This window comes from Gavia stellata, unplaced genomic scaffold, assembly GCF_030936135.1.
Source record: "Gavia stellata isolate bGavSte3 unplaced genomic scaffold, bGavSte3.hap2 HAP2_SCAFFOLD_61, whole genome shotgun sequence".
In the NCBI taxonomy this organism is placed as follows: Eukaryota; Metazoa; Chordata; class Aves; order Gaviiformes; family Gaviidae; genus Gavia; species Gavia stellata.
This window is the reverse complement of record NW_026776479.1, coordinates 405,987-418,662: the sequence shown is the minus strand read 5'-3', so window position 1 is coordinate 418,662 and position 12,676 is coordinate 405,987. Positions and strand designations below refer to the sequence as shown.

The 12,676-nt window shown below is 36.6% G+C and overlaps 1 pseudogene; it reads right to left on the bottom strand.

Moving 5' to 3' along the window:
* LOC132321011 (brefeldin A-inhibited guanine nucleotide-exchange protein 2-like) overlaps positions 1 to 12,676 on the bottom strand; it is a 36,863-nt pseudogene that overhangs the window by 3,957 nt on the left and 20,230 nt on the right.

Below are 12,676 nucleotides of genomic sequence, written 5' to 3'. Positions count from 1 at the left end.
CATAGGGAGAAAGGGAACATTCACGTTTGAGGTTACTAGCCAAGAGGTAAAGTTTATCAACAATACCTCCACTAGTGAACAGCAATGATTTCTTGTCCAGATAGTATTTCCTCCTCCTTGATTTTGATTGAGACCTAATCTATTCATAAAGATATTTAACTACAGTAGTACCAACTGTGTAGCTCTACTTTAATCAAAAAAGCAGATATTTTAGCAAAGAGAATTATTCAAGTCATCAGGAAGGAGACAAGTAATAAAAGCATGCAACACTGTCAGATTAACTGTAGAGATTATTGCAATGGTATACTTTTGTATCTCAATAGCTAAAGCTATAAACAGAGCTCACTATTTTTACCAAACTAAAAATAAAAGCCTCACCTGCTCTCCATAACACAGTTCGCTGTTCATAATTTGAATTAAAGGCTTTTGAAAATGAATGAGACTCTTGCAGACAATCTAGTAACTTAAAGAGGTGATGTGAAGACATATATTTATACATTCCTTGGTCTTCTGTGTCAATGTGGATATCTGCATCCAATGCATCTCGCTAAAGGAGGAGAGAGAGGGAGAGTGTCGGTAACATACTCTTTTTAGATATGCTTAAGAAACTTTGAAACTTCACAGACCATATACCACTAACTCTAGATTCCATTTCTAGGTGCAAGTGAAATATTAGTGCAGTACAACACAGTAGAATGGTCCTGTCAAATATCAGAGTTGCAGTCTTTTCAGTAGGATAATTTAAAAGAGAGAAGTTATGATCTCTCCTAGTTATCAATAAGAAAAAAAAATAATCAAGAACAAGGGAAGAACCTCCCTTATCAATGCATAAAAAAAGTCATAGCAATACAATATAGAACATTTCCTCTCTCCTAGGAGCTGAATAGGTCTGCTGAATTCTGGAAAAACATCAAAATGAACCACAAAAATACTGCAAGTTTAAATGTTGCATAGTGTAGAAACTCCTCATTTTCGGCTAATGTCAAGTTTCATTAAAATTGGTCCATATTTTTAGCTAATTTCACTACGAATTTAACTACACTATCCCCCAAACACTACCTGAATACACTAGCCCAAACTTCTAGCCTACGGCTTTATTAACATAGCTAAGCAAGAGCTATCTTGCACTATTCCCTAGAATCAGGATTTTCAGGGACAAGGACCTCTCTGAGGCGGGTAATGAGTTAAATCTTGACCATTAACCTTGCTAAAGTTCAACTTCTGCATCTCCTCCTGTGTAAACACCAGAGGCTGAGCAAAGCCTCAACTGTGGCTAAATGAAGACACTCAGGCTAAACAGGACAGAATGCTCTCCCCGAAACAAACAAAGAAAAAACATTCTTGATGAGTATGTATTCATTATAAAACCAATGATAATATATTATATTGATAATAAAAATAATGAAAGAATTAAAAAAAATAATCACAGCTTAAGAGTAATAACACACACATTCAGGGTAGTGCTGAGAGTTAGAAAAAGGAAGAGACTATATACACTCTATTTTGTAAATGCATGTGAGAGCATTCACTAGTCTTTATACTTTACTGCCACAACAAGGTTATAAATAAGTCTGATGGTACCTGAGCTGCAGCCATGTGCTCAGCATCTTCCTTCTTGCTTGTTGCTGGATAGAACACTATATTATCAATGGTCTGTATCAATTCCAGCTGTACCACACATTTTATAAGGAGCCCAGCAAATAGTTTCTGGTCTGATGAGATGGAGTAACACAAGTTTCAGAAACAACTTAGGACAATTCATTTACAACAGGCTAGCAAAACACTACATGACCACTAGCATTTTGATATTTAGTGATGCTGTGAATTATCTTATAAAGAGAAAATTTCTCTGCATGGCATAAAGACAGGTTGTAAAGATGTACTCCAAGTTTAAGTGCCAAAAAAACTTTCTCTGCAGGACTGCAGAAGTGGACTAAGAGAGGCTGTAAAAGTTCATTTAATAAACTTGCATGTTTTCCTTACTTGTATAAGGAACACCTTTCCAGCTCTCATCTGTTGGATTTGAAAACTGACTTTGTCCTCTTTCTGAAGCATTTTTATCCATGCTGCTTAAAGACTGGTGATCTAGGTCTAAATCCTAGAAAAGAAGGCAGAACAATTCTAGTAATCCAAAATACTAACTACCAACCAGCTATCAGTTTTCAGATGACTTCACTAATCTTAGATTCAAAGGTATCCCGCGTCCATTCTTTATATCTTATTTTACAATGACACCAAATACAAGCTAATGTCAATTCCACTATTTGTTGGTCGAGTGTACTTACTACAATAAAATATTCCGAAAGCTGACCTAACACACAACCCTTCAAGTTAGTTTGCTGCACTGAATTAACTCTTACCAAGTGTTTTTCAGCTGAATCTTCCTCCATTCCTGCAGGCCTCCATGTCAGCAAGCTTCACAAAGTAAACAAACAAATGGTAAATATTGTTGCTCTGGTATCAGGTGTTACTATGAGAATTAAATTTATGAACTTACACATGAGGAATAGTAGTTTTGAAGATTTCTAGCATGCAATTGCGTGTCTGGCCCCAGACTTCAGGGCTGAATTTCTGTCCGTTTAGTATTACCAGGTTTTCTAAGCAGTTTGTACCTGATCGAGCCAGCTGCTCATTATCTATGAAAGAAACGTTTCATATTTATCAACTTGTACAATATCAATGAAAAATTAAGCATTCTGTATTACTGCTCCATTGAACGTTTTTACCAATATTGTGAAATGCATGGTATCTTAGCTCAAAGCCTACTTAAAGTATATTACAATATCAAGCTTAGGAACCTGCTGAACAAAAAAGTGTTTAAAAATAGACTTAACGAGATTGAAATCGAAACAGGGAAGACAAAGGACAGGAGAGAAGCAGAAAGGAAGCATACAGTGAAACAAAGGAAGGAAAAGCACCAGTTAGAAACTTAGTTCTTGCAAGGCAGTCCCCCCACATTCCATGCTAACAATATGCACGATTTCTTTTGGTCTCCAACTCTTATGCCTGAGAACACATTCTTTAGAAAGTTGTATCTGAAAGTACTGGGGGGGGTGGGGAGCAGGGAGAGAGACAAAAATCAGAATGCAGAGAGAGATATATATGTGTGTGTGTGTGTGTATATGATTTTTTTTTATATTTGTGTCTGTGTGTAAATAAATGAGGTATTTTATCCATGCAGCCAAATGGAGAAAGGTTGTTGGCAGAAGATTAACACAACTCTTTAAAAGCTTTTGCTCTGTCACAATAGCACAATAAACACATTATAAACACATTAACAGAAGAGCTGCCTAACTGATAAAATAGAATGATGCTCGAATATTTAAGATACTGCATCCATCTATTACATAACATACTGTCCTAATGGTACTTTTTATTCTTCCAAAACTCAGTTAGCTTTCCTTCTTAAGTAATGAGCATTTAAAAAATACATTAATCAAAAGATACAAGTAAATAAGCTACCTTGTTTTACACACCAGTGTAACTGTGCAAGTATGTCAGGAAGAAGGATCTCATTTAAAGCTTCATAAAATTGCGTAAATACATCACAGATTGCATAAAGTGCATGGTTGCATGTAGTGGTCATCCATTCGGATTTCTATGAGAAAAAAATGAAAAGTCTTTGGTTTTATGTGGGGGGTTCTATGATGATAGCATTTGGCTTATGCATGGCTAGTCAACAAAGGACGTGGCCTCTGAGAGGAATAGAATTTAGATAAAACTAAAAAGCCTCACTACTGCAGATGTCAGAAGCATTTAGTTGGCCACATGAATACTGTTCAGAAAACTATACATTTTCACAATGAAGTGTGAATATTCTCCTTGAAAATATTCAGACGGAACAGACAGATAGGTCACTGGATACTATGACAGATTTCATACATACCACAGAATACAACAACGTACCCTTATATTTGGGGCAGTATGGGGTGGAAATACACTGACAAGACAAACAATACAAACTGCTGCCTTGATTGTTTAAGTTCTTAAAAAATAACTCTAATGTTTGCTTGATTTTTGTTTTTACCTCTGTTTGTTGTTCAGGGAGTTTCATATTATCAAAAATTCGAAACACAATTCTGAACAGATCTTGCCACCAGTGCTTTTCAAAGGTATGGCCGTAACTCTTCATTATTTCAAACATCACTGTTAAGCCTCTATAAACAAGCCCAAACAAATAAAGGAAGAGATGTTAAAATGCATATCTGTGATCTCTTCACTAACTGAATAAAGAAAAGATTTGTTACCTCGTTCGAACATCTAATTTGCAACGATTGATGATACAAGAAAGTTCAAATAAAATGGGAAACCATCCTCTGACCCATACTCTGTCCCCAGGAGCAACATTCATGTCATCACTCGTGTATTCTCTTAATACCTTGGAGATGGGCAGGAAGAAAAAACATTAAAAAAAAAGAATATCTCAAAAATCTTTAATTCTGACAGATTTAGATACTACTAGTGGCACAGGCAGACTTGAAAAGTTAGCTTAGTTTCTACCATAACACTCAAATCCTGTAAAATATAATTATAAACCTGAGACATCTGTTTGTGAAAAGACTGGAAAAAAATATGGAAAATAAATACTTAAATCCGTTTTACTTAAGTCCTGCTAACAGCTTTACAAGTTGCAGAGGTTTGGACTTTAGGAAGCAAGTTTAACAGTGACAGGCAACAATTATATAAATATAGGTAATAAGGAAATCTAAGTTGGGTATAAACCAGTTCTACACTTTCCCGGTGTACTGGATACAGCGTGCACATCTTGCAGTGGTAACATGCAGCTGCAATCTAACTCCAGGCTCTTTTCACCAAAGTGATTATTACATTAAGTATTCACACAATAGACTGATGTAAAGAAATACGCATGTTTGTAACCAATTTAACTAGATATAATTAGGGTGACAGAAGTATTGTTTTCCAGGTCATCCTAACACTATAAAAAGAGACGGGCTATTTCATGCCATTATTTCCAATTTGGACTGATGAGACTTAAAATTTTTTAATTAGTCCTAGTTTACTGCTTACATAATACCAAAAGGACTCCTAATTCTGAATAAGCTTTTCATACAAACACTTGCTGCTGGGAGACTGAAGTTTGAGTCTGAAAGCTCTTTCTTAGTTACAAGATTAGTCTCAGTTTAACAGTAGAAGATAGTAGAAGAATACACAAGGGTAAAAATTAAAAGAAAATACCTGTGGTCTCTCTGAAACATATTTTGCACAATACCGAATAAGTCTAATAGCTTCCATGCTGGTGTCCGGAAATGCAACATTACAGGCAAACTCAGAAAGACATTTTACTGCATCCTGAAATGAGTCAATTGCTGCTGGAAAATGCTGCTGGAAAATATTTGCTGTGAAGAGCAAACAAATACACCTCTTAAAATTTACTGATATTGAAATCCATAGATAAACTAGCATTGATCTACAATGTCAGCCATGGTATACCACTACCAAATGGAAAAACATGAAAGGACCAGATCTTCTGGTTCTCCATCTTCCCTTGCATTCTTCCCCATCCCACCCCATCACCCAAATTTGTCAGCATCACATTTTCTCAGGTTGGATAATTACCAATTTTATAACCTAGGATTATTTCATGGCTTCTTATATGGTTCCGTTTTCTCCCACAGCATATGCAAGCCAAAGCTCTTAAAATATTTTGAGAAATAACAGAAGTAGAGCTTAGTGTTACCTTCCCTGCTGCATATGAAGTTACCTAAATTTACCTAAATTATCTTAAGCCTGTAATTATACATATTCTGTAGCAAGAGAGGAAAAAGCAGTTAGATTTCAGACTGAAGGGACAGACTAAATACAAAACAAATCCAACACGTACAAGCTTTTGAACAAACTACAACTCCCAAGACCTATGCCATTCAAGTTAGCAAAAAAAGTTTTGTTACTATTTGCATTTGTTAAAACTGTCCATAGTTTTGCTTCCCCCATGCTACTTAATGGAAAGAGTGCAGTTTCAGGACATTTAAGAATATTGAAGGTCCATTTCAAGACTATTTGAGTTGGTTGTCTTCCTTTGAAAGTGCCAGCAGTATGTTGTTCAAATATACTTTTAGAGCAGGCAGGCTGTATGAACTAAACTCTACAAGCAGTCACATATCAGTATCACAAGCCTTATGATCCTCACTATACGATACTGAATCAGCATGGAAGTTTGTAAAATGTGTTCCTTAATCCAAAACAACTTATTGTGACAGATGGAGCAACGTACAAACTTATTGAATCTATTCCAAACTTGAGGATTTCTACAGCAGGATATCTATATCTAGTTTTTCCTGTCCATAGCAATCAGGAGACTTAACGGTAAGACCTAGCTGCAGAGTTTAAACAGTCTGGCTGCAAGATCTTGTGTTTATTTACCTGGAAATACAAAAGTCTTATTCAGATGGGCCTTTTCAAGACAATCACAGCAGCTAAGATAATTTGGGTACTCACATCTGTTGAGCATTACTTACTAACTGTGTGTGCTGTAGTTTGAAAGGCCAGCTCCACAATATTCCCATCATGCTCTGACGCTGCTTGATGAAAGACTGCAAAGATATTCTTCCAGCCTGAACGAATATTACCAGCCTGAGAGTTCACCATCTGAGCAATACAGCGTATTACCATGTCCCGAATAGTTGGAGATCTTAAAAAAAAAAAAAAAATCACCAGTGGCACAATTTTACACTGGCATAAAGTAACTGTGCCACTTCCATGTACATGACAATCTAACCCACACCAAGTAACATCTTTAAGTAGGACTAAAGCAAGCTAACAGAAATTTCAGTGCATCACACCTGTTTTTCTTCATAATATGCTCAAAAGGCCTTAGGAAGTCTTTCTGGAAACGAAAGTTGGCTAACTCTCCCTTTTCAAGAAATTTCATTGACAGCTGCCTTAATGAGTCTACTGCAAAGATGGCAACATCTTCATTAGGGTTACATCCAACCTAGAAGAAAAGCATATTTTCAAACCCTTACTCATATAAGTAATACGTTAGCTGGTAACAAATTCATGGTTCAAGTTTCATGTCAGTCCCTTAAAAATCGCTAGCATGTTCTAGTTTTCAGGTATTTAGAAGATAGGGGGTTACTTGCAGAGAGGGCTTTCTCAGTCATTTGATCCAACCAAACAAACCCATGGATTTTGTATGCAACAAGTGCAGAACTATAATAGCCAGCTAGACACTATAAAAAAAATAATAAAAATCTTAGGTTAAAAGACCCCCACCCAAACATGGTCCAGTCTCATAAGGAAAATAACTTTGTTGTTCCAGGACCATCTGTATATATTTTAGAGGAAAACTAACTTAGCATTTGATCAGAAAGATAAGACAATGGCATGAAGAAAAATTTCAAATACAAAATTATATAATGAAGTTATTAAAGATCATTCCCATAAACATTTCCATTTCTATTTATATACTTTAGATTTTTAAATAGGTTTTTCCTTTAGTCACCTGCTATTCATGCATGTTCTGTAACTTGATTTTACAAAATACCTTATTGAAGTGATCTCCAATCACGTGCCAAATCCTTGACCACTGCAGCCTAATGCGATTCATGTTGTAATACGATATCTCCACTATCTTCTGCAGGCTGAACATGCGTGGATGGTGTGGGGAAGCCAGCTCATCCATGGAAACAGCACACAGCCATCGGACAAAGTCAACTGAACATTAAAACACGCTACTGTAAGTTCAGGATGTTACGTTGCAAGAGTTCCTGTAACCCACCAAATGGTCAGCGTACATACCTATTGCATTTCCATCCAGCCTAGTTGATCCTGTAAATATCCTACAGAACAAAGAAGTAAGTTGCAGTTTTAGCTGCGCATCCACAAGAGTCAATCACATCTTCATGCTGTAGGCAAATGTCAACACATGTCCTGGAGGTACTTTACAGTCCCCACACCATGAACTCTGCAACTGTTTCATTCTTACTCCTTGGCAGCAGTTCATGTGCTTCTCCCAGTCTAAGCATTCTCTTCCCTGCTACAAGTCACAGTCTACTATGCTCCTTCCCTACTGCAGGAAACAGGCACAGGCTCACGTTGTTATCCAGAGCAAGTAGTGCTGGAACACTCATTTGGGTGACAGTGTGTTAAATTTCACAGGGAGAATAAAGAGACATTAAGAAAGCTTTGCTGCAGGACTTTACTGGATGCCAGCCACCTGCTTGATCTTTACACAGTTCAAGAACACTGTAAGTCGTGGCCATCAAAACAGCAGAAGGACTATGGATGCACCATTGTCCCTTCTGCCCCTTCAGTTTTTCAGAGTTTTGAGAGGACTTCAGACCACCAGATGGTGGTTCATACAGAACACTGGTAAGTGGAGAATGTTCCCAAAGCTTTTAGACTTTGACGTGTTAATAGACACATTTATGTTACAATAAATACAAGTCTGAATGTATGATTCTACAGACTTGCCCAATAGTTTCAATAATTATAAAGAACTCCCCTTCCAACACATGGTTTATGATAGAAGCATCTCTTTAGACAACACTTTAGAAGGACAGATGAGAAAGATAATGATTTGGACAAGAATGTAGTGACTAATGAATAAAGAGCTGAAGAACAGCAACTAAAGAAATGCTGAAATACTGAAGTTTACAAGACCAAAAGAAAATCGCATCATTTAACAGAATAAGGGCATTTATTCATTTTGGATACCTGTCCTGTTCAGGCTAAATCAAAAGAAAAAAGAGAAAAAAAAGGAGACCCAAATACACGGAATACACACACATAAGTAAAAGACAATTATCAGACAGATTTGTAAAACAAAAATAGCTAAATACTGTAACACCAACCTAATTCTGGTCTTCACTGGCTTACTCCAAAGAAAAGGCAGAAAAACACATGCATACACACAGTGTCCCTTCTCACAATACACTACATTAGTCATACTGCTATTTAATGACAGTCTTTCTTTTGTGAATATTACATGCCTAAAGAGATAAACTTATTGGGTCCAGAGAAAGCATCTAAGTATCAGCATCTTTCTCACAAGAGAAATAGGCTTCAAGAACAAAAGTCCCTGTCAGAGTCTGCAAATAAAGTGAGGATGGTCAGTAACTTCAAGTCACATTTTCCCTAGAAAGAGATTATATTCTCAGTACCTGTCTACTGCTACCACTACACTCTGCGAACTGGTCTCTCCCACAGACTCTTGAATGCTTGCCATATGGCGTTTATCAGCTCCGCTTCCAACAAGGTTACCTGCAATAAAAGCCATTTAAAACCAGTATTTAGCATCATGAAATCGTGGCTTTATATTAACCTTAACTTTATACAAGTAGGCAAAGAAAAGTGACTACTGCTTCCAATTAGCTTGTAATTTACATGGAGCAGATGGTGCCTTTGCCAGACTGGTACAAAATTAAACATCCAGTAACAAGTATGTTTTTTTTTTTCCTTAGGGCATTGTGTTTTGACCATCATGTTTATTAAGTTAAGATGATTTAATGCTGTTAATAAAAATTGGAAATGATAAAATATTTTTTTAAAATATTAACTCTAAGTCAGATACAAACAGTTAATGCCGGGCACAGTTCAGTTATATTCAACATGATCATTATGTATAGCATGAACTCCAGAGCATGTTCAAATTAGAAGGTTTCCTTGATGGTTTTCCAAAGATTAAGGCAACTTGTCTTGTCCCTCTAATTTACAGCTTAAAATCTAAGGTTTGGTTTTTTTGCACATAATGCAGGAACAATAGGAACTGGAACGGCAAGCCCAACATGCAGAGATAAGAAATTCCATTGGAAAACCAATTATCAATCATTGAAGCCATTTATCTTTAGGAACTAATATATGTTTATGTTTTTACTATTAAAAACAAAGTGTAAAAAGAAAGAACTAATAATACTGGTAACAAAACCATGACTTAGTAAGTACGGTAAAACAGTTTTGACAACAACACGTTCCAGCAAATAAATCTGGAGGAGTTTTGTTAAATAGCTTAACCCAATTAGTAAGTTAGAACATATTTGTTAATTACTAATACATCTTGAAATATACAATTCAATTTTTTTTAGTTTCATTAATCCAATACAGCTTCCCCTGGAATCAAGTAAATATATTTTAATAATTTATAACATTGTGCTTTCTTAGCCATCATACTTCACTTACATGTGCACCTCTGAAGTCCAAGATTATTAATCTTACCTAATCCCAGGCCCATAAACTCCTCCCCTCCAGATGCATAGCCTTTAATGCTTCCTTCCCTTTCACGCCCAGAGCCAGATAAATACCGAGTTTTCACCCCAGTTCCTATAAGTTGTGCTAGTTCCAGCTGGCTAATACATTTCAAGATCTAAAACCAAAAGATGTTTAAACATTGTGTTACTGGATACCATTACATTTTTATTCTTAACATATAAATATATTTAATATTTATAACCTTCCCACGTTCTCTAACCTTTAAAACAACTTTGACAACAATAACAGTTTTGATGTAGCTGAAACATTACTAATACAACTGGAAATACAGTTCAGTGATTCATTCAAGATCACCAGCTGCCACGAATCATTCTAACATGAGAAAAAATAAACAGTACCCAAAAATCTAACTTGGATCTCTAACTACTAGAGGGAACCTTTTTATTACTTCTCACAGCATCAACCTTCAAAACTACAAACAACTGGAGCAGATCTTTTAGAGAGTTCATTGTCCCAGAGAGATGAAAAGACTGGAATATTGCAGCTACCACTTTGAGTAACAATGTTCCAACATAGACAGTGAAAATGCCAAAATTGTGCCTTGCCATCAGCACAAAATTGACTATCTCTTCTTTCTTACTCCCCCACTGCAACGTCCCTTGGACTGGCACAAGCATTTGTGAGGGTATGCTGTAAGCCAGGTCCAAGTAATTTGTCAGTTAGAGTACCTTTTGGCACATATTATCATGTACCCAAAGACTATTGCCAGAGAGCATAATGCAGCAGGAATGCCCCTTTTAGCAACACCACAGATTTAGATCTGATTAAAGAACTCCTGGAAAATATGCTTTCAGAAAATACCCATGATCCTGACAGCCTACGCTTAACTATCGCCCACCAACTTATTTTAGCCCTAATTTTTCATGTGATCGTGGTATAAATGTTGCCAAACACTGCACAGACAAGTCTGGCCCTGTGAGCTAGAATATTTTTGTTTACATGAACAAGAACGCAACAGTTTCTGTGCAGAATTCTCTGAAGTCAAATGAGATTTCAATATGTTTTTAATTCCGTATCAAAAGCACCTACAAAAATTACAATACTGGTTACACAGTGTCTATAGGGTCTGCCAAAAAATGCAGTGCATTATTTTATATATATACATACATACATACACACAGACATAAAAATCTCCACTTGCATCCACATTTTAAACAGGGTTCTGACACATGCTAGAAGCTAAATGCAGTTACTAAAGACTGAAAGTAGCAGAAGAACAAAATCCTGCAAGTTTTCAGAGGATAATGCAGTTGCACTATTTAAACGAATCAAGTTTTTACCTCATGCCAAGAGTTCCCAAGATAGTTGCCATCTGTGTGAGCAACTGTAATAAGTGTCTTAATGGTATCTATGTTCTTCTGTTTCATTTCTGTAATACTGGAACTGGCAGTCAACAAGGAAAAACGAGCAAGGGCCTGTACATAAGCATCTCGTTCAAGCTACAAGACAGAGAAACAAGCATCGTAATGAAGTCCCTGAAGAGCTAGAGAAAGCTACTTGCCCAGCATGCCTACACTATTTTCCTTCCATGTATAGTTGGCACTATTAGAGCACTTTCCAGCTGAAGGAGAGTAGGAGGCATGTTAGGAAACACTCTTATTAGAAGACTCAGCAATAAAAGGAAACCAGAATTGAAGAAAAGCTTGACAATATCAAGATGTTAAACTGAACTAAAGACAAGATGGCAATATTTTATTTTACCATTTCAAGAAAGTAGATGAGATGCTTCATTTTCTAAGTAGTCTGTAATTCTTCACCTCCCTCCCAGAGCCTACACTGCCCTTAGCAAGCCCCATGCTACGTCTTATACAAACCTGCATTCCAAAGATACAGGCTATTCTAATTGCACATCGTATTCCTTCCAAACAAAGGGATGCAACTTCTGTGTCATCACCGTTCTGCAAGCCAACACTGTAAGCTGCCAGCAATGGAGTCCATACAAGCTAAAGAAAGGAAGAAACTAAGTTCAGAAGTCTGTTACGATTTTAGCCCAAAACACTAGGTAACTGAAACCAAATATATCCAAAGAGTCCACCTGTTGCATTACCTAACTCTTCAGAGTAATTTTCCCTTTTTCCATGCTTAAAACTTTTAACAATGAGGAGACAAAGAGAACTTCACACTTACTTTGAACATGGGTCTGACATGATCCAGGTGAGTGGCACTAGTAAAAGGAGCCTTTGCGTGGCTTACGGCCTCCATGAGGGCTTTAGCTGTTTTAGCCATTTGTTCCATCTCCAAGTTGTACAACAACCTCCGCTGCTTCTCATTAGCTACACCTAAGGGGAACACCACACAGTTGCATTGTTTTCTTTTTTATAGGAACATATTCCACATCTTCGCGTTGAGCATCACAAAATATTAAATAAAGGTACTGCAAATGAAATCTAAAGATAAAAATCTTCCAGAACATTAGAATTCAGGAGGCTATCATAGGTTGCAAGCAAGG